The following is a 23,506-nucleotide window of genomic DNA, read 5'->3' on the forward strand; positions in this document are numbered from 1 at the left end:
TATCTTTCTATACTATCCCATTCTCCCCGACACCTTCTTTTATAGAACTTACTAAAGATCACAAGAAACTATGTAACAAAAAAATATTGGACTTTAGTGCATCATCAGACATGTTTCTGCTTACTGAAGGCAATCTACCTGCAAAAGTTTTTTTTTGTTTTGTTTTTGTTTTTGAAAATGGATTTAAAATATAAGTATTGTACTTGTTTAAATATTTTATTGCTAAGTAAAATTACGACCTCCTCCCCCACTAAACACCTGGTGCATCCTTGTGAGCTCACAATACTTATACTATGCCACTATTGTCTAGGTTAGTGCTCTGCAACCGGTATGCTGCAGTACTCTTGGTGTACCGCGAAACGATGCTAGGTGTGCCTCAGTATAACCTGAATATAATTTTTTTTTCCCTATACTTTGTTATATTTTTAGTTCAGGTGTGCCACCGAATTTTTAAAAGAATATAAGTGTACTGCAAGAGAAAAACGTTTGTGGAGCACTGGTCTAGGTTAAGAACCACTACTTCAAATAATAGGACATATTTTGGTCTAACTCTAAGTTCAAATCCTGCTGAGTGGTCAGATTTGCTTTTCTTTCTTCTGGGGCCAATAAAATAAAATACCAGTCAAGTACACATTTGAATTCAATTGATAAAACTCACACCCAAACTTTCTGGCCTTGTGTCAATCAGTGAAGCTCAATGAGTCTAGGTGTTTTCTGTTGGACCAACTAATATTGATTTCTTATATACAAAGCTTAATATTTATTGACAGAGATGGATTATTTTATGACATTTCTATTTCTCTCAAAAAAACATGAACATTGTTTATTTATAGAAGTGAAATAGTTACCACCGATAATTAAAGTCAGTTTTCAAATTCAGCTCATTAGGAACTTATCTCTATAACACTTGTCTTGAATGAATAATTATTGGCCTTGATGAAAATTAATTACCATTTTCACTTCACTCATATAAGCAGTGAGAAATGAAAAACATTCTTATAACACATTTTTGTGTTAAAAAGAAGATAAATCTGATTGTTTCAAAATGAACACACACAGATGCATACATAATCTTTTAACCATTTACTTGTTTCAGTCATTGTGGCCATGCTGGGGCACCACCTTGAGGAATTTTAGTCAAGCAAATCGACCCCAGTACTTATTTTCTTCTTAAGCCTGCTATTTATTCTATCAGTCTCTTTTGCTGATCCAGTAAGTTACAGGGACATAAGCACACCAACACCGGTTGTCAAGTAGTGCATAGGGATAAAGACATACACACACATACATATATACAATGGTCTTCTTTCAGTTTTCCATTTATCAAAATCCATTCACATGGCTTTGGTCAGCCCAAGGCTATAGTGGAAGACACTAGGTGCCACACAGCGGGACTGAACCTGGAACCATATGGTTGGGAAGCAAACTACTTACCACTCAGCCATGCCTGCACCTATGCACGCACACACACATATAAATAGATAGATAGATATATAAAGTTGTGGGTAATATGATGTCAAATGACATTAGATAATAGGTACACACAATGAGTGCTAAGGTCAAATTTGTGCCTAAACTCCAGTGTTAAGTGCATATAGGTATAAATATATTATAAATTGATCTGATACCTGTTGACTGCCTGTTTAGGCTTTTCATCTATTCATATCATTTATCTTTCACTTCAGTCATTAGACTGTGGTCATGCTGGGGCACCATCTTTATGAATTTTAGTCAAACAAATTGACCCTAGTACTTATCCTATTGGCCTTTTTTGCTGAACTGCTAAGTTACAGGGATGCAGATGCACTAAGACTGGTTGTCAAGTGGGGTGGAGTTATAAATACACACACAGACACACACACACACACATATGATAGCTTTCTTTCAGTCTCTGTCTACCAAATCAATCTGCAAGGCTTCAGGTGGCCCAAGGTACCACACAATGGGACTGAACCCAGAACCAAGTGGTTAGGAAGCATACTTCTTACTACACAGCCACAAATTATTTGAATTCTTTCCACAAAGAAGGAGCTAGTTTCTAATAAAGAAATGCAGAAACTATTCCAGAAACGGAATTTGGATAACTATTACAAATGAATGTTACAAGATGAAATTTAGGAAAATTTGGCATGTTTTTAGTGTTCTGCTTACAGACTGTATTGTAAATTGCCTAATAGATGGTGACCTTCTTCACCTGAAAATCCTAGCTTTTCCAGATTGTCTCTTAAACATTTATTAACATCACCCAGCATACGAGTAATTATTTATCCATACGAAAATGCATGATCCTGAGATTGCTGCCCATAAATATATTCCTTCTCATGGAATTTCGAGGAAATGGTCATGTGTATACCAATGTATAGTATGCATGTGTATATATGTATGTGAGCATCTATATGTTTGTGTGTGTGTGTGTGTGTGCATACATGTGTGTATACACACGTGTTGGTTACTTTTTTTAAGAATTTAAAATTACCTTAATTCTTTTTTTCTTTCATGAAAAAAACAGTTCTGTCCTTTCTAGCATTGAGGTATCAGTTGGCCTTTTCTCTTAAAATGGGTTTGCTTTTTATCCTTCTTTTTTGACTTATTTAAAATTATAAGAACATAGTAATGTTTTTCATCCAGTACCCTGCTGACAACTATAGAAATACAGTTAATTATAAGTGGAGTGATAGACATAGTAAAATTATAGACTAAATACTTTGAACTATTTAACTGTGTATTTTTACATTCTGTTTTCCTGGGATTGGTAAAATACATACTGCTAACATAGTGAGAATGATTCAACCCTCTTCTACTGAAGCATGGCTTTGTGTTGAATTTGGAAATCATGATTAGAATTATGTATGTGCTTGTGTATTCTTCTTTGACTGCAGCTATGCTGGAGCTCTGCCTTATAAAAAGTGAGTTTTCTGTATGCATGGGACTCGAACCCATACATATGTGTTTATTATATCAAAAGTTGACAGTCTGTTCGAACTTTCACCTTGGGGTGAGCCATGTTTGACTTCCTGACAGCTATGAACTGTGAAACTTCAAATAAATTTATCATCTTTTAAAATGATAAACATATCTATCCACTCTGTCCAGTGTATTGAGTTCTTTATCAGACAATGTATGAACTATGTAAAATAACTTTTTAATATATATATATATATATATATATATATATATATATATATATATATATATATATATATATATATATATACACACACACACACACACATCTACATACATACTTTCACACACATATAGAAATATATATATATATATGCATACATAAATACATACCTTCATATGCATATATATATATATATATATATATAGATATATATATATATAGATATTTTAATGGGGCAGGCCAGTTTATGGGATTACCCGGCGTTTACTGTCTATAAAGGGTTTAGCTTTATGGCATATCGTTAGATCCCAACAGGTTTTGGTGTCTGATGATATGCCCTAAAACTAAACCCTTTATAGACAGGAAACCCAGAGTAATCCCATAAACCAGTCTTCCCCATTAAAATGTACCCTGCTCTATATCTTAGAGTGTGCTTCTCCAGTTTTGTTTCTATGAACAAAATATATATATATAAATAGATAGATAGATAGATGTGTTTTTTTCTTGTGTATTTTTCCATCTTTTTGGATTAATTACATATATATATGTGTGTGTGTGTGTATATATATTTATATATATATATATATATATATATACACACACACACACATACACACGCATATATATAAACATAATCATTTTGTTATAATAAATTTACTAAGTAATCTCATTTATTCTACAATGGAATTGATTTGTGACATATTAAAGAAATGCCTACTATGCATTTCACACACATGTTCAAACTTATATATATATATATATATATATATATATATATATATATATATATATATATATATATTTGACATTGAACCAATAAGGGGGCATCTAAATGTTTGGTTGAGCATCTAGATATCTCCTGACATAGACTTTTTTGCAGCGAAATCACCTTTAATTCACACTCAGTGATCTTAAATAAAATGAAATTAGGATAAAGGATCATTTGATAATGTATTCTGTTATATACCTGGAAGAAAGAAATCAATGGGATAGTCTTGACTGGAACATATTTGACCATATGTCTGCTTTGAATATTTGCTTCCCTAGGGCTAATATAAATAACCTGATGTGTGTGTGTGAACATTCACACACTCACACACACAGACTTCCATTCATTATATAAATACATGCTCAAATGCATTTTTTTTAAAAACTAAGACAGTAAACCTCTAACTCTCTCCATTGTGAAGTATAAGCTAGAATCAATATATATTTATTGTCATTTCTATCATCTTTTTAAATTTAAAAAAAATTTACTCGCCAAATTGAGAAATTATTACTTTTAATTGGCTTCTTTGTTCTACCATTTTGTTTTATTATTGCCATGAATTAATTCTTAGTGACCTTATTAGCAAAAATACTTATAGAAACTACATTTTCAATAGTTGCTTTCAATTATGCACTACAACAAAAACAATAATAATATTGATGATGATGATGATTTCTAAAAATAAGCAAAATCTATGAGGAAGGGCCATAGTCACTTATATTGCCCCTGTACTTATTTATTTTATTGATCATGAAAAGGCAAGTGTTAAAGTTGAAATTAATAATAATAATAATGATAATATTAATTTTTTGATGCAAAGTGAGAGAATTTGATGTTTTGTTAGCGTCATATTCTTAATTAGATGAGGTACATTCAAACATACATACATACATATAAAGTTACATATTTTAATTGCAACCATGTGTATATTTTATATACACATGTGTATATAAAGATATACATGTGTATGTGTGCATGCGTGTGTGTATATGTATAGATAAATAGATAAAATTCTTAGTAATTAATTATATATACCTACATGTTTACACATAGAACAATTTATATAGTTTCCTTAACTATACTTATTAAGCTAGTCCGTTGAGTATAATTCTGTTGTATCTTATTCCAAAAATAATATATTAAAAAAGGGATTCTAAACTACAAAATCTATGAAGTAAAATATTTTAAAAATTTGATGCAATAACTAAGGAAATATAAATACCTGAATTAGGGTCTTGGTAAGAAAATATGCATACAATTGTGCAGCCAATTTACCGAATATGAAATCAATAAGGAGTCTGCAAAGTTGGGTAAATTGATATTGAAACAAGATGGTTGACAGTTATTGGTTATGTTTTTGCTAAAGACACTACTGCTGATGGTGTTGCTGCTGCTACTGCTGCGGTCATTGAGTGAATATAATAATAATAATCTATGGATTTTTGTTGGAATAGGGAAGCAAACAACAACAACAACAGAAAAAATGTATTATTTGTAAGATGAATTGTTTATCTATTGAAACATTGAATTCCTCATGTTACTTTTTGTTTATCTTCCATAGAAAAAAAAATAGATAAATAAACCCAGTAGGTTGTGAAAGATTTTGAACAATCCTATTATTGTCAAGGTGATGGACTGACTCTACAACAATGACATACTTTGAAGAATAAAAAGGAGTTAAAAATAAAAATAAAAAAGAAAACATTTGTACATCACTGTCACTAAGCCCTTTCCATACCAAATATTTGTGCTGACTCACCAGACCTTCAGTCAGTTTAACTGCAACTTCTGGAACTATCTGTCTATTGTCTTTGTCTGTGGGTTCTTTTCCTTTCACTCATTTCCTGCTCTACTTCCTCTCATTCTCCAAAAATGTAATTTTAAAGGAGAGTGTTATTAGGGATTCTGTGGATCTCTTTCTCTCTTTCTTTTCCCTTCCTGGTATTTTTTGCTATATCTTTCCAGTGACTTTTCATAGTCATTATTGTGCTGCAGCAAGTCAGATACAGTTTATCACTTTTAACCTTCATTCCTAACTTTCAGTCACAATGACTCCATTATGAGAAATTTATTTAAGCTGATTTACCAGCTAATAAATATTGTCATGTTGCCTGTTATATCTAGGAAGGAACATTTGGAAATTATTATTCTGTTTAGAAAGTCTTGTGATTATAAACACTAAACGTTAGACTGATAAAAGGATTATGGATTTTTACACAGTGCTTGTTATTTTGAAAGCTAACTCAGTACATATGCTTTTAACCACATAATTTTTTTTTAACAATAAAATCATTTATTGTAATATATTTTATTGGTTATTTCAAATTTCATTAGTTAGTCACAGATTATCTCTCCATGAAGTTTAAATTGTTATATATTTCTAAGGCTCAATATTATAGTTATATAGTTATAGAATCTTACCTTTAGGATTGATCTATTTAATACTTAGATTTGAGATTGTATCAAGGCCATATAGGATTTTTATATATTTAAATTCAAGACGTTTTTACAATAAAGCAGCAGCCAAAATTCACATACACAAAATAAAGTGGCTAAATATAGGCTATTACTGATAACTTCATGTATATATTTTTTGTGTGTTTTTGGAATTTTTATCTAAACATTTATCTTTCACATTAAAGGCTTTTGTAATAAGATTTTTTTTTTCTACAATACTAACATTTTTTTTTTCTTCCTGCTTACATAAAAATTTGCTTGCTGACATAATGTATTTACATCAGCATAGTATTAGTCAGAAACACAAAAAAAGACAAGTGCCAGTTTGAATTTACTAAACAACTTAACTTTTAATCTCATATATTTTGTTAAAAATTGTCATTGAACAAAAACTTTCACAGTAGATTGCAGCCCATAAAAATATGGAGGCAGATTGTTCATGATGTATATTGCACAACTATGTATCCATTCACCCATCTTTTCTGCCCACAGTCCCTGAGGGATTGTGAAGGTAGAGTCCTCAGGCACCTCCTCTACAAGGTCCTATCAGAAGCAACCTTCATTTAACTTTCCAGCTTGATTTCCAAGTTTGACTGACTGAGACTATGGAAATTATCCAACCATCTTATCCTTGGTCTAACCCGAGGCTGCTTGCTGTTTGGCTCAGTTTGAAGAATTTGTCTTGCAATTCTTTCCTGCAACCTTCTAATTATTTGTCCATAGTACCAGAGCTATGACATCTCGATGTGGAGAGGAAGTAGCTCAACTTGGAGAGACTCCTTGATTTTCAAGCTACACACCCTGTCAATTAACATTACTTCAGAGGTCCTTCAGAGAACACCATTTCAGTCACTTGCATTTGTGACCATACTCTTTTAGCCATTATCCGACAGTCAAGACTATAGGTGAGGGTGGGTATGAAAACAGAATTGAAGAGAGCAAGTTTGGCTTTTTTACCAACCTCTCTCCTACTAAGGATTGAATGCTGGAGCTGGTGCATAACTGTGCTAACACCTGTAATTCTAGCATCCAGTACTAACACCTGTAACTTTAGCATCCAATTCAGCCTTCTGTTTCACATCACTTGTGAGAAAGACCCCAAGGTACTTAATCTTCTCCTTTGTCTCAGTGATGCTCCACTAATATGCAGAGTACACTGGGAAGACCTTCTTGAGAGAACCAGTGTTTCAGTCTTCACCATGCTAATTCTAATCTTTGCCTTGCAGCACCCAGCAATGAACCCACTCAGTGCATGCTGGAGATCACCATCTGATGAGTCAAGTAGCACCATGTTGTCTGAAAATATCAGCCAACTAATCCTAATTCTACAACTATGTAGAACTAGAAATACAGAATTTTCTCCAATAATGTCTTGTAGATTTCAGATTTGTACTTACTTGGCTAATGATTTGATCTAAGACTGTCTGTTGAAACTGAGATTGTCTTATTCATTTGTCTTGATATTGTTTTATAGAATGTCACATTGTTTTTCACTGATTACTTATAACAATAGCAAATCATATTTGTTTGTTTCTGGTTTTGTTCCTTCCTTGAAGAACTTAAGTGCTTTTCTCCTTATGTTCTATGGTCTTGTTGATTAGCCCTAGGTCAGCCCTAATTGAGTGGACATTATAATCAGAGGTTTTATAGCCTTGACCACCTACTTCTGCTTTGGGGAATAATGTATATAGGACTACATTATTCAATGTAACCTTCTTTATTTTTAAGATGGTAGGTTGAGATTTCGCTGCTATTTTTAGTGACCATGTGGAGCTTCCTTCATTATATATGATGTTTTATATTATTATTATTATTATTATTATTATTATTATTATTATTATTATTATTATTATTATTATTATTGAAGGTGCATGGCTTAGTGGTTAGGGTGTTGCACTCACAATCTGGCGATTATGATTTCAATTCCTAGACCAGGCGGTGCGTTGTGTTCTTATGCAAAACACTTCGTCTCACATTGCTCTGTAATCACTTCAACACCTGATGTGTGATACACTGCACTTGTTCAGACAACATTAATTTGATGGAGAGAGTGAGCTTAATGTGTGGCATGAACATTTGATCACTATAAACAAATCATTTGTGCAAGTCATTCAGCAAAAGCCGAACACTCATATGTCGTCTTCGGTAGGAGAGTCCATTATTATTAAGGTGGAAAGCAGGCAGAATCTTTAGCACACCAGGCAAAATGCCTAACATCATTTTGCCCATCTTTATTTTGAGTTCAACTCAGCTTTCCATCCTTTTGGGGTTGATGAAATAGGTACCAGTCTAGCATTGGGGGTCAGTGTAATTGACTATTCCCCTTCTTCTTATCATCATCATCATCATCATCATCATCATCATCATCATCATCAGTATTATTAGGACTGTAGATTGTCAGAATCATTAGTGCATCAGACAAAACACTTTACAATATTTCTTCCAGGTCTTTACATTCTGAGTTCAAAAGTACCTGTCGAGCACTAGGTTCAATGAAATTGAATCACCCCTCCCCTTGTGCCAAATTTTGAAGCAGTTATTATTATTATTATCATTAGTCTTATGTCCCCCTTTCATATAGGAGTGCAAGCATAATGGTGCCATTGAAGAGATTGGCATGCAGAGTGTTGTCCAGCTGTGCTTTGAGTACACTTTTAATCAAGGCAAATGTCTTCCACCTTACTTTTGCTCTACATGAGATTTCAGAATTCATGTTTCAGTTTATATTTACTATCTGTATAAATGTAGGCGTACTCCTTTCTTTTCAATTTCATCACTTTCCACCACTGTTCGGCTTATGCTACATTTTTTGGACTGCATGTATTTTGTTTTCCTGTGGTTTATTTTGAGGCCTACTACTGAACTGTGGGTGTCTAGCTATGTCAGCATGGTCTGCAGCTAATCTGTGGTTTCAGTGAAGAACATGATGTCGTCTTTGAATTTGGGATGTGTTCATAGTTTTCTGTTGATGTTGATGCCACATCTGGGACAATAAATTTCCAAGTACTGTCCATGCTTCACAACACAATAGGAAAACAAAACAAACCCATACATGCCATGTACATAATCAAATATATACTGGCTATTGAATGATTGGGCAAATTACTAAAAAAAACTCATTCAACATTTTTACATTGGACAAAACATCTTGAGGCTGTATTCCACAATTGGGTACACCAATACCCCTCTTGACACCAACCCTTGTTTTCAAGTAAGGTACTTTCTCCTTTCTATTAATCTTCACATTCTATTAATGTCATAACCACCATGCTCTGGTGTATCATTAAGAAGGACAACACTTATGGATATGGTGTTTTCTATAACACCAGTTAATTTACAAAGTTTATTGGGTCTATCTTATCATGGCACCACACTAGAGAGGCTGTTTTGTCTTCTTAACTCATACATTATGCCCACTCATTATATGACAAAAATACAAAAATGAAGAATCTCATCAACATACAAGTTTTTTTTTTCTTCTTTTTGAATGGCTTAGTCAGAGGAAGAAAAGTAATGTTCATAACCCTTATTTGCTGAAGAAACTAAAGTGACTAATGTAATTTTACAACTGCAGACATTGAAAGTTGTTAATTGTAAGCATCATGGCTTTCACTGTTATATTGGACATATTATACATAATAATACCATAACTTTTCACTGGCTGATTATGCATATGCAACCAAGAACTATTTCAACATACTTACATAAAACAAGACTTGATACAAAAGATTATCTGATAATACAACTGTCTTATTCATAATTCCTCAATAAACTAGAAGTTTACTTATGTAAATTACATAAATAAGGAAATATAATGCAAAACTTAATTTTTCTGTAGCTCATCTTAGCAACAAAATAACTGGTTCCTGGTTGCCAAAAGAAACTTGATGGTCAGTGATTAAATGCATTTTAAGTGCAGAGATAACCAATGAGAAGCAGACACAACATTGTTCTTATGATTCTTGCATACAATAAAAAGCAATGAACCTTTTAATTCGATGCTTGCTTTGCCTCTAACTCCAAGCATTCATCAAAACTCCCAGTCTCCCCTAATCTCCATGCTCTCAGCCTTATCATCACATGTACATTGTTGCCATATATAAAATGTTCTTTTATTGCTCCAACCCAACAAGGCAACTGGGCTTGAGAACACTCTTTCCATTACCTTGATTACTGCCCTCCACAACTAAGTCCTTTTGCTGCCAAACTCTTCGATTTCTGCTTTCCCTCTCATACAATACATAAATATATAATACATATATTTGTGTGTCTATGTGTATCTATGTACATATGTATATCATCATTCTTATGTCAACGTTTTCCACGCTAGTGTGGGTTGAACAAATTTTCTTGAGAAAGTATTCCACAACAGGATATTCTTCTTGACTCCAACTCTTACTTTTTTGCATGTATGCTACTTCAGTGCACTTGTCTTCACACATCAAAACCATCATACTTCAGACATGTTGCTAAAGTGAGATTTAATTATCACTGTTGCTCAGGCGATGCCAGTGTGAAAACATGCAGAAACATTCATGTGTTTGCATGTGTATGCATATACATGTGTGTGTGTGTGTGTGTTTTGCTTCTATACAGTTTCCATTTACCAAATTTCATTTAGAACTTGAGGTTATGATAAAAAGACTTTTACCCAAGGTGACACACAGTGGGATTGAACCTGAAACCACATAATTGCAAAGCAAGCTTCTTATCCACACTGCCATACTTCTGTGTGTGTGTGTGTGACACACAGGCTTTGCAAGTTGCATCCTAGGCTACTCATTGAGGAGACGTTACTCCACATAAGAGCTGATAGAGAGTAGAGGGTATTCTTTAGTCTTCATCCCATAGGACAACTTTATTGGTGTCAAAAGCATGATAGAACACATCCAGTAGACCCTGTAAAGAAGTTGATTATATGAAAGATATTCAATTATAGAAACTCTACCAAAAATGGAAGATATGCACTCTGCAAGCAATGGTAAAGTTACCCATGTTGATGGACTGTAACTTCAGTAGAGTGGGGCTATTTAGTTATCCTGAATAAGGTAGCTTCTCAAATGCTAGTGGTATGATAAAATTTTCCCAGTTCACATTGTAAGGCATACAGAAAAATGATGTTGGGTAGTATGATTACTATGTATGCAAAATGATGCGAACTGTAACAAGTGGCTAGTCCCATCCATCATATTCTGATATGGAAAAAATGGACTCAAGACTCAAAATGATGGTGGCAGCATCAGTGGTGATGCTGATAATGGTAATGTTCACACATACCTTTTTCTTTGAAGAAACTTACATGACTAATCTGAGAAAGAATATATTGCTTTAAAAAAGTTTTTAAATTTTCAAAGATTTTAAACTAGCACCGTATCTTATAATGAATTAAACATTTCATATATATATACATATATATGTATATATAGGTGCAGGCATGATTGTGTAGTAAGAAATTTGCTTACCAACCATATAGTTCCAGGTTCAGTCCTACTCCAAGGCACCTTGGGCAAGTGTCTTCTACTATAGCACCAGGTCGACCAAAACCTTGTGAGTGGCTTTGATAAATGGAAACTGAAAGAAGGCCATTATATATATTTCTATGTGTCTTTATGTCTGTATCTGTCACCTACCACTGCTTAACAACCAGTGTCAGTGTGCTTACATCCCCATAACTTAGCAGTACGGCAAAGAAGACTGATAGAATAAGTACCAGGATTTTTAAAAATTAAGTACCAAGGTCATTTCGTTCAGCTAAAATTCTTCAAGGCATTGCCCCAGCATGGTCACAGTCTAATGACTGAAGCAGAAGATAAAAGAAGATATATATGGTATCTGGAGATAAAAAGAATGGAACAGTTGAATGATTGTGTAGATTGAAGCAGCGCAAAAGATGATTGAATAATCTGATCAATACTTTCTGTATTACATGTAGCACATCTCTGAAATGCAGACAAGCAATTGTGAGATGTTAATGAGAAGACAAGTTGTAATGCAATTCTAGCTTCTAGTGATCAGAAATTGTTTGGGATTTTTCATTATTAACCATAACTACATTTTCAGAGTGCTATTATTACATAATATATTGGCGAGCTTTATTGATGATAGACAGACAGTCTAATAATATGAATATGTTTAGGTTAAAAGTTGAAGATGTTTTGCAATTAAATAGTAGATTAGAGTAAGATTAGAAGAATGATTGCATCACCATAGCAACGAGTATGATTGGAAGTAATATACAAGAGATCATTTGTTTAATGGGTATGGAAAGGGTCAAGGAGTTGACATATCCTTGGGAAACATCAGTCTTGTTGTGATGGGGTTGGTGAAAGTGGTTACTTAATACATATGCTGACATGAAATTCACAATTTCTACTTTTAAAGAAATCCTAGGTGTAGGTGTGGCTGTGTGGTAAGAAGCTTGCTTCCTAACCACATGGTTTCAGGTTCGGTCTAACTGCATGTCACCTTGGACAAGTGTCTTCTCTAATCTCGGGCCAAGCAAAGCCTTGTGAGTGGATTTGGTAGATGGAAACTGAAAGAAGCCTATCATATATATATATATATATATATATATATATATATACATATATATGAGTCTGCTGAAATGAATTGACAGGTTCGCATATAAAATCTCAAGATACATTTTTTCTCTCTCTCTCTTTGATGAAATTATGCTCGTGTAACATAAATGCAAATTTAATGTTCAAATTTGTAATTGAATTATTGAGTATTAATTGAAACGGCTGTAAGAAGCGAAGGTGACCAATTTGTTAATTTTCTTTTCTTCTTTTAACTGGATATAAGCTATATGCTTAACATATACTTATTGTTTTAAGGGAATTTCATTCCCCAACAATACTAGGTATTGAACCAGTATTTCTTTGGATGCAACTATCCCTTCACAAGGTTAACATATCCTCTAATTGTGTGTGTGTGTTTATGTATATGTTTGACCCCCACCACTACTTGACAACCAGTGCTGGTGTGTTTACATTCCTGTAACTTAGTAGTTCTGCAAAAGAAGCGATAGAATAAGTACCAGGCTTTAAAAAAATAAGTACTGGAGTCAATTCATTGAACTGAAAATTCTTCAAGATGGTGCCCCAGCATGGCTGGAGTCTAATAACTGAAGCAATTAAGAAATAAAAGATATAGTATATTGGCACCTGTGGTGTCTAGGCATTTATGTGACGATATCTTACTTTATGTCTATATCTCTATAGAGGAACATTAAAATTTCTGTTGTCCATAGCCATAGCTCTTTGAAACTCCTTTCAATGGTGCTAGGAGAGGTTGTTGTTTAGTCTCAGATCTGACTTGATTGAGCAAACCTATGCATTCCAATCATGACAATCACACTTTTTTTCCATACTGTGTGCATCCAGAATCATGTTATCCAATGTATATTTCTCCTTTTTAAGATGGATTTTAAGATTTGGCTTCTACTTTTAGCAGGTTGAAACCGTATAGGAGCTCCCTTATTTTTGACACAAGGCCAGCACTTTTGGAAGACAGAGTAAGTCCATTACATCGACCCCAGTGCTCAACTGATACTTATTTTATCAACCCTGCAAGAATGAAAGGCAAAGTCAACTGACGTAATTTGAACTCAGAACATTAAGACACATGAAATACCACTAAGCATTTTGCCCAGTGTGGTAACAATTCTGTCAGCTTGTAGCCTCCTCCTTGTCTTATATTGATATTACTCAGCTACAGTAAGATATTTGAGGTGAAAAAGCCAGTGGTTAGTTTTAATTATTCCCAACATATTCAATGTGCATTTATGATATAAAACTAATTAGATGTTTTCAAGAATTAACATTTTTGTGGATTAGACACACTAATGTGTGCTTTCCTATTCTGGTGCAGATACCTTTGGAGAGGAGGAAATTATACATAGTTTTGTGTATAATGAGACCCTACTTAGGAAAATAATATTTTAAGGGTGATGCTTGATATATCAGTGAGAAGACCTGTCTCTTAGTTTTGTACTGAGAGGCCAGAGGAGATGTTGCACTTGGCAACTGTAAAAAAAGAAGTGATAGGCTGGGAGAGTTTATCAAAGGAATGTATTAATAGTAGTGGTGGTGGTGGCTGTGATGGTACTAGTGATGGTGGTGGTGGCTGTTATGGAAGTGGTGGTGGTGGTGGTGGCTGTTATGGAAGTGGTGGTGGTGGTGGTAAAATGGGTTTGTTTTGTTTATGTAGCAAATAATTAAAGGCAGAACAGAAGACAAATATGTTGGTTTTTTTCATTGGGTAGTGGAAAAAGGTTGTTTCATACACGTCTGTATTTCATATTTTAGTCGATGTTTAACCTTGTTTTTAGATGTTTTTGTGGGGGTGTTATGTTGGAGATCACTAACATTTCACTTTCTGCTAATTTACTGGCCATTTCTTTGAAGAGTTTGATTCCATGTAGTTGAGGTTATTCATTCACTCCATCCCTTCCTGTACTGTCAGAGTTGGTTTACTTCAGTTGTAACAGATTATAACAGAATTAGTCATTCCATTATACTAAGAAACCAATTATCAAAATTTTAAATTCAGAATCCTTTTTTTTTAGTTCTCTCTCTCTCTCTTTCTCTCTCTCTCTCTCTCTCTCTCTCTCTCTTTCTCCCCTCTCTCTCTCTTTCTCCCCTCTCTCTCTCTCTCCCCCCCTCTCTCTCTCTCTCCCCCTCTCTCTCTCTCTCTCTCCTTCTGGTTTTTGACTTTCTTGAAGAAATGTTAATTGTCATAAAAATATTGGATAACTACATGTACATAAATGTCATAGTCATAAATATTTTGTCCTGTAAAATTAAGCTCCATAATTAGATGGAGGATATTTTTCAGCAATTTGGAATACAGATAAAAACTGACTAGTTTCACAATTGTTATGACTCATCAGGACTTCCCACTCCATCCCAAATGCAGAGCTATGTATTAAAATGCAAACAAGACTGTGCTGGTCACAGCTTAATTATTTAATGTTACAAGGTTAATAGTCTAACATTAATTCCTGGATTGGGCAGCATACAAGGGAGTGCTGAAAAGTTCCTGACTTTAAGGGTATTATGAAAAGCCTGGTTGGAGGCCCAACCTTCCCAGTTCTTTTTTCTGGGCTTAGAAAAACTGAAGTACCACTGCAATAAGTGTGTAAATCTGAGAGGGGAATATGTTGAATAAAATCATAATTAACTGATCTTCCTGTATTTTCTTTTACTCAAAGCCAGGAACTTTTCAGCACTCCCTCGTATAGTGTCCTCAAGCAAGGCTATTTTTCTCTTCTTATGCTGCTCCAGTCTACTCACCTGAAATTAGTTCTGGTGTAGCCTTCTCTCCCTCCAGCTATTAGATCCTGGATACTACACTGGGGAAGTGTGGGAGAACCAAGAGGGTCTGTACCTGCTTGCAAGCACTTAAAAACAATTAGGGCATGGTACATGCTACCAAGTCATTCTCAGTTCTGAGTGATGACCATAGATTAAACCAATACAGAAGAGGTTTTGAATAAATATTTATTTATGAGGTGCCATATCTATGTATTTAATGTTACTGTGAAATTAAGTCCAATGGTTACACTAAAGGGAATACTTTTTCAGCTACTTGGAATGAGGACCAAACCAACTGGTTTCACCATCATTTTGGCTCATCAGTATTTGCTTACTCTCAAGGTGCTAAGTAACTAAAGGTTACTTATTAAATGTAAATAAAGGTTATCAGACACAACTAAGTTATATAAAATTGCAAAGTTTTGATTTTTTTCTGTAATTTCTTTATTATTTTTATTTCTTTTTATTTCAATTTACAACCAGCTGATTTCAGGTTTGATCTTGTGGCAGAACACATTAGGCAAGTGTATTCTATCAAAGTCTTGTAATTGAAATTTGGCAGAGAAAAATTTGTGCAGAAGCCAATGGATGAACTAAGCACAGATAGCTTAATGGATCAGGTACCAAACATCTAGATGAGAAGCCAACAGTTTATCTTGTCCATGGCATCTGCTATGTTTATGACACTTAAATCAAAATGGTCCGGTTCACCTGGCTATAAATAGGTAACAAGTTTAGTTATTTCCATGGCAGAGGAAGATGATGGCAGATCGTCTTAGTAATGTGGTAGGAAATACTTTGGGGTATGGATATTCCATGAGGCCGTCAAAAGTCAAAATATCAGTTGACTGTTCCACCTCACTATATTCTTTCAAAGGTTAGGGAAGTAAAGTAGGGAACTGCTTTGAAACCAAGACAACAATATTCTTTTGATTCTGAGTTTTAGCAATTTAATTTCCCTTAGACTACTAATGTTCTCACCTCTCTTCTCCTCAAGGAAAAATATGCCTTTCACAATTTCTCTCCAGAAATGGATACTAGTTAATCAGGGTTTGATTGATAGCTTTGATCATGGAAAGATAAGCAACTGACAGGGTTGGGATAAAACAGATATTTATTGCAAAATCTTTTATAATCATAAATCAGCATATTAAGTTTGCTTCTCAACCACATAGTTCCAGGTTCAGTCCCACTGCATGGCACTTTGTGCTAGTGTCTTTTTTATCGCCTCAGGCCTTTTGAATGAATTTGGTTGATGGAAACTGAAAGATGTCCGTTGTATACATATATATGTGGGGTGGTAGTCTGTGTTTGTCCCCTACCACCACTTGACAATGGTGTTGGTGTGATTATGTCCCCAACAGTTTGGTAAAAGAGACCAGTAGAATAAGAACCAGGCTTAAAAGAACTAAGTACTGGGGTTGATACATTCAACTAAAATCCTCAAGGCAGTGCCCCAGCATGGGCACAGTCTAATGACTGAAACACATAAGATATTAAAGACAGAATTAGAAGAATGCTTTTTTTTTTTTCTTAACCTTAAATACATTATCTATACTGAATATCTTTAAACAAGATGCATCATGGAAAATTGGCTGCTTGGTTTGTTGGCTGGTTGGTGGGGGTGCCCCCATTTTCCTACATATTTCTGTTTCCATTTTTTACCATGTTTTTATTTTATGTCTCCTGATTACCACTTTTGTATATATGTAATTACACAAACAATTTAGTTGTGTGGCACTAACTTTTTTTTTATGTTAAACATACACATAGTTTTGTACTTGTAATGGTTTCCAATTTGGAAAGTAATCATTTCCTGATATATTAAGTAAATAAGCAATCATGTAATTTGATATCAGTTATTATGCAAAACAAAACCCCTCAGCTACAAAATACAGTCATTAGTCTCCGTGTGAAGAGATTGTGTGTGTGTGTGTGTGTGTGTGTGTGTGTGCGTGTGTTGTGTTTTATTTATTTATTTTGGCTAATAATATCTGGGTTATTTGTTACATTTTGATGAAAATGATCTTTTTTTTTTTTTTTAAACTCAGTACTAATTGCAGATGCTATTAAAATATTATTTTGCAGATTCCCAATTTCTCCTTCCTACCATGCATTTTACTTTGCAACTATTTTGTTTCCTATCATATTATTAGCTTGATAGTTTTTGTATTGTTGAAATTTCATTTGTTTAGTTATGTGTATATATATTTGGTTGTCAAATCGTTTTGCTTCTTACTTTCCCTTGGGAATTCTCGGCTAATTTAATATGTGCTTAATAAGTAAATATATTAAGTGCTATCATTGTCAAATGTTTATTATAATCTAAAGTAGGTGCTACTTTATCTTGTGCATGCATGGAATGAGAATGCTATTTTGTCAAAATAAATATTTCCCATACATTATCTTAATTACTTTTAGGAGTCACTGGTTGCCAATACAAATTAATCTTCAGTGAGAATATATTAGTTGAATGTTTCTACACATACAGGCATTTTATTTACCAATGCAATGCCTTTTCTTTAGTCTTCATCTAATTCCTACAGATATTTCAGTAAAAGCTATTCTTAAATCTCTATTAATGAAACCCATTCCAGGAAAATTAGGATTTAAAAAATGCCAAGTTGCTACCTTCTTATGTATGAAAATAAAGTTATTGTGTTTGAGATTTGGTTTAGTTGTTGAGGGTGTATTGTTTTTGTAAGAAGTATTTTGACAGATATTTTTAGCTGTTTATTAATTTATATAAAATAAAGAGACAGTGAAATCCTTTTTAATGAGTTCTTCGGCAGAATGAAACATTTATTATCATTCCAAAGACTATATTTTCAGTTTAATTTATGCTACATTCCAAGGAATGTAAAGACATTACAAAAGATTTAATAGAAAAGAAAGTCATGTTAAATCATTCTGTTAGAAAGCTACTAAACTAGTTACTCATTCTGTGGATGTCTTTTCACCCACTGGGGTGCTTTCAGATTCATACAGAGCAAGTAGGGCAAGATAACCTGGCAGATCCCATCCTTTTGCAGGCTGTACTGAAGAAACGATGTGAAGTCAGTATTTAAAGCCAATAAAATACGTTCTCCTTTATAGCTTACCCTCTCAACTTATGGAGATGAACTGCACCTTCTTAATGTACCAATTTACATCTAGGTGTACTAGGCTTTGAAAGTTTAAGTATTTTACCTTGGGATATAAGTATGAACCCTTTGACTGATCAGCCAACTCCTAAACACACCAACATCGGTTGTCAGGAGATGGTGGGGGGGACAAACAGACACACACACACGCGCACATATATATGATGGGCTTCTTTCGGTTTCCATCTACTAAATCCACTCACAAGGCTTTGGTTGTCCCAAGACTATAGTAGAAGACACTTGCCCAAGATGCCGCGCAGTGGGACTGGACCCAGAACCATGTGGTTGGGAAACAAGCTTCTTACCACACAACCACACCTGCACCTGGTTTTTATACTTTTCTTTTTTAAAGATGAGATGTATTTCAATGTGTTTATTCAGTGATTAATGAGCAATGTAATAATATTAAATTACTACTAAGCTAATCAGCATATTCTCTTATGTCCAAAGGCTTTGTTAGGGATTTTGAAACACCTGAACTGAATCAGTAGCTTCATTCCCTTTTGGATTTACTATTCAGTTCAGTCCAGGTCAACCCTTAGGGAGCAGACTTATAATCTAAAGCAGTAGTTCTTAACTTTTTTTTTTTTTTGCAGTGCCCCCACTTTTAAGTAGTTGTTATGCCTAGCACCAACCTAAGTGGCAAGTGAGGTATCATGACTAAACTAACTTAACATAGATGATAATATATAAATTTTACTCAAAAAATGGATTGTATAAGCTTTTAACAGTGAGATAATAAAAAAATAGATAAAAAGTTGTAAATTTACTTTATACATTGCAAGTTAATGCTTTCCCTGTGCCTGATGAGATCTCATTTTATTTTCTAACCATTACTAGTTTTATCATATGTAATGTAATTGCTACTATAGGTAAAATTTAGTATGTTAATTATGTTAGTCCACTGCTCCCCTCACCATCCCCTAAAGCCTAACAAGCCCTTCAACATGCCCAGCACCCCCTTGGAGAAAGTTCCGCCCACACTGAGAACCTCTGGTCTAAAGCATTCTGACCATGTCCGTCCTGTCCTTCTATGAATATTCTGGACTATATTCTCTAATGTATCTTTTTCTTTCTCTTAGAAAGTGGAATACGATTTGAGGGAGATTTATTTGCTATTTCTAGCAGGTCAAGCAACCATGTAGACACTCTTTTATTGGCTCACTTTGACGCATGTTGTAGTTGATAGCAGTATGTTTAGTTGAGTGAAAGCATAGGAGTAAGCAATAGTCTATGATACAAGTAATACAGTACCACTATCCTGTATAAATGTATCCTTCCTATTATAACACAGCAGGATGTAGTCTGAGGGAGTTTTGGTGTATTTCTAGCAGGTTGAGCAACCATGTAGCACAGCAGTTCCTAACCTTTAACATAGCAAATTATTAATCTCCCACCACCCTATGAGAAAAATTTAGCTTTATTGTATTATAGGTACTGAAAATGCTATATTTGGTTGATCAGTGACTTTCACTGATAAATCTCTGGAACATAAATATTATCAAAATAGATTCAATATTTAGAGCGAGCTCTTGATGTAGACTATGAAAAACTTCAATATATATTTATTTATAGTCAAAAAAAAAATAAGGAGTCACTTATCAAAAATGATGGCAGGGAAAAATTATATATCGAAGTGAAAACTCAAAACTCTTGATCTAACTTATCCATACATCCCTCTCTATTTATGATTTATAGTTAAAGAAAGAAAACATTCATGTTTCATTCATTCATTTTATTTGAAAATCTATTGTGGCCTATAGCATTTTCATTAAATCAATATAACCTTTTTTTTTCTAAGTTCTATAACCTTGTTTAGAGTAAAGCTTTCATAATTCAATAATTAGGATCTTTACTGAACTGAATAAATTTAAACTATGTTGCTTTCACTGTGTGATGAGTTTCTTCATCTGCAAATTTTTTTTTAAATTATGCTGTTTATTATTATTATTATCATCATCATCACTATAATCATCATCATCATCATCACTATAATCATCATCATCATCATCTGTAAGGGAAAAAATAACGGAAGGGAACACCTGCTATTTTAGAAACTGAACATAAACATGATGACAGATGTAAAATGTAAATCTCTTTACTTCAACTACTGAAGTGAACTGACAGTAACAATTCAGTTTGTATTCTTAAACAAACATCACTATAATTGAATATTGAAGCAATTCAAAAGCCTTTTCTATCAGTTACCTCGACCTTTTTAGGGAAGTATTTCTCTTCTTTTTTTTTTAATTCACACCAAACTGATATAATGACATAATATGACTTGCACATAGAAATTTTAATTAGTTTGGTTGCTTTGGAATTTTATTGTTTATCGTAAATCAATACTCTTAGATTTAGTTTACTTTGTTCCTGTCATGATAGATATTTATATTTTGATAATTATTTTCTTTATTCATGTATGGTATTTTATCCATAATCATGATAGCCAAACAATAGATTCTCACTGTCTTTTATAGTATTTGGGAAATTGCAATTAACATTAGCAAATAACTATTGTCAAAGTTCTCGGTTTCTTGTTATACCTGTTATTCTTTGTCACTTTCTGTTTGACTCCACTATTCTGAAGAAAATCAACTTAAATCTATTAAAAAATATGCTAATTAACTTACAAATTGGTATCCATAATTTTATAATCATCATGCTATATTTAGGGTTAAGAGATTTTTGACAGGGTTTGATAAACTTTATTTGCAATATTTTACAAAACATAAGGCTTTTGCTGTGCAACTCCAGTTATGCTTTGATCAAACACTTAGGCCCATCGATTGCCAGCTGAGTGACTGTGCAAAAGCCACAGATTTGTAGTTCCGGATCTATCATACCTCTGCTTAGCTACCAATCACAATGCACACTCAAATATACAGTGATAAATTGTACAGGATGCAGTATGTCAGTGCAAGGATGTTAAATTCTCTGTTTCTCTGCACTGTCCAATCTATTTCAATACACAATGCTTATTATCAGTGTTCAAAACTTTCCTGGAACAACTAGATATATTTTAAGTATTCAGTATCCTTGATATGCAAATAAACTGGCTAGATCTTGTGTTACAAAATATATTCATTGTTTTTCTAAGATTTCATGAAGATCATAAATTCAAAATTTATACTGGAAAGTCTATTCTTATTTTTAAGGAATATTTAAATACTTTTCTATTGTTAATTTATATCTGGATTTTTGTATGGTTATAGTGAGTCGATTTTTTTTTTTTTTTAATCTTTCACTGAATTTTTTTTATATATGATGGCATTCCTCTTTAACTTTAAAATACTGCATTTTTAAAAATGCAACACATATTTAACATAAAAGTGTTTTGTCTTGAATGCATTTTATTTACATTAAATTTACATGGCTTAGCAGCTACACCTTTAATTTTCTTTTTATATGAATCTTTAAAATGTTAAATATCTGGCAGCTACTTGTGCATGGTACTTAGCGGATGTTTGATGAATTTCAATGATACTTAAAAATGTGGCATTTATCAGAATGAATAAGTCTCATTATTTTTTTTAATGAAAACCAGATGTCTCTAGTTGCTATGTTTATAACTGAGATTTAGATAAGTTTTTCACTGATAGAAGTAAATTTTCTGATAAGTATCTCAACAGTTTTCTTAACATTACATTTCCCTCTACTATCATTTCACTAATTATCTTATGATATATGTGTGTGTGTGTGTGTGTGTGTGTGTGATATCCAACTTGATTTTCATATTTGATCAAATGGTTTTTATAAATTTTCATTCCGGAATGTATTTTTAATTAAAAAAATAGCTTCAACAACCAGGTGTCAGTAATTTTTGATGTTTTGATTTCCTGCCCCTCTCTCTCTCCCTCTCTCTCTCCATCTCTCTCTCTCTCTCTCTCTCTCTCTCTCCCTCCTCTTCCTCTTTCTCCCTCCCCTCTTCCTCTCTCTATTCCTCTTTCACACACACACACACACACACACACACACACACACACACAAATCTAGTTTATTTTTTAAACCTAGTGAGCTCTTGCTTTATATATTTTCATTTTATTTAGTTATGTTATGAGGAAATGTATGTATACATTGCATGTGTTATAAGACAACACTACACTAAGTTATATAAAGAAATAAAATGATAAAGGATAATCAAGTTGAGAAAAACTATGTGATTTGGATCGTTTTGATAATACTTCTTTAAATTTATTAACATTTTGTTGTTTGCATAACTCTTTAAACCTTGACTCTGAGATATCTTCCAAAATCTAAAAGTGTGAAATGTCTTAGAACTTAAAAGGTTAAAGCATGACTGATTCATGAATATCTAATAAAAATCTATATTGTTGTCAGTGGTATTCATTCCACATGTTTTGAACCTCTACTTGGTCATTGAGTTGCTAAAACTAGCAGCCAAATTCCCTCAATTATACCCTACAGTCTAAAAAACAAAGGCCACATGGAACAATGTTGTCCTAGATACAAAATAAGAATGGGAGGATAGTCAAAGCCAGAATATTTTTGATTATATGTTTGCTCAACAATAATGTTAGCTCATTACTAAAGAATTATTTGCAAATATAAATGTTCTTTAGAGTAATACACATTACACTAGATTACAGACTGTGAGTGTACTAGATATTGACTCTCTTATATAGCTGATTGTATCACTAGAAGTAGTGGTAGCTTCTGTTACCTGGATGAC

The 23,506-nt window shown here is 33.4% G+C and overlaps 2 protein-coding genes across 8 annotated transcripts in view; one reads left to right on the forward strand and one right to left on the reverse strand.

The window, feature by feature from the left end:
• The window catches only part of LOC106884421 (uncharacterized), a 35,824-nt gene extending 29,873 nt beyond the window's left edge, over positions 1-5,951 (reverse strand). The window contains exon 1 of one of the 3 annotated variants that reach the window (XM_089362053.1): positions 5,656-5,951. The gene's annotated coding sequence lies outside the window, so the exon portion shown is untranslated. Of the gene's footprint in view, positions 1-2,476; positions 2,643-5,118 lie in introns of those variants that run through there. The other 2 variants (XM_014935794.3, XM_052972289.2) reach the window with 2 other exon arrangements.
• Positions 1-23,506, forward strand: part of LOC106884418 (activating signal cointegrator 1 complex subunit 3) — a 491,782-nt gene that overhangs the window by 406,034 nt on the left and 62,242 nt on the right. The gene's annotated exons all lie outside the window — the stretch shown is intronic.

The sequence above is a fragment of the Octopus bimaculoides genome, chromosome 1, assembly GCF_046866305.1.
Source record: "Octopus bimaculoides isolate indiv1 chromosome 1, ASM4686630v1, whole genome shotgun sequence".
Classification (NCBI taxonomy): Eukaryota; Metazoa; Mollusca; class Cephalopoda; order Octopoda; family Octopodidae; genus Octopus; species Octopus bimaculoides.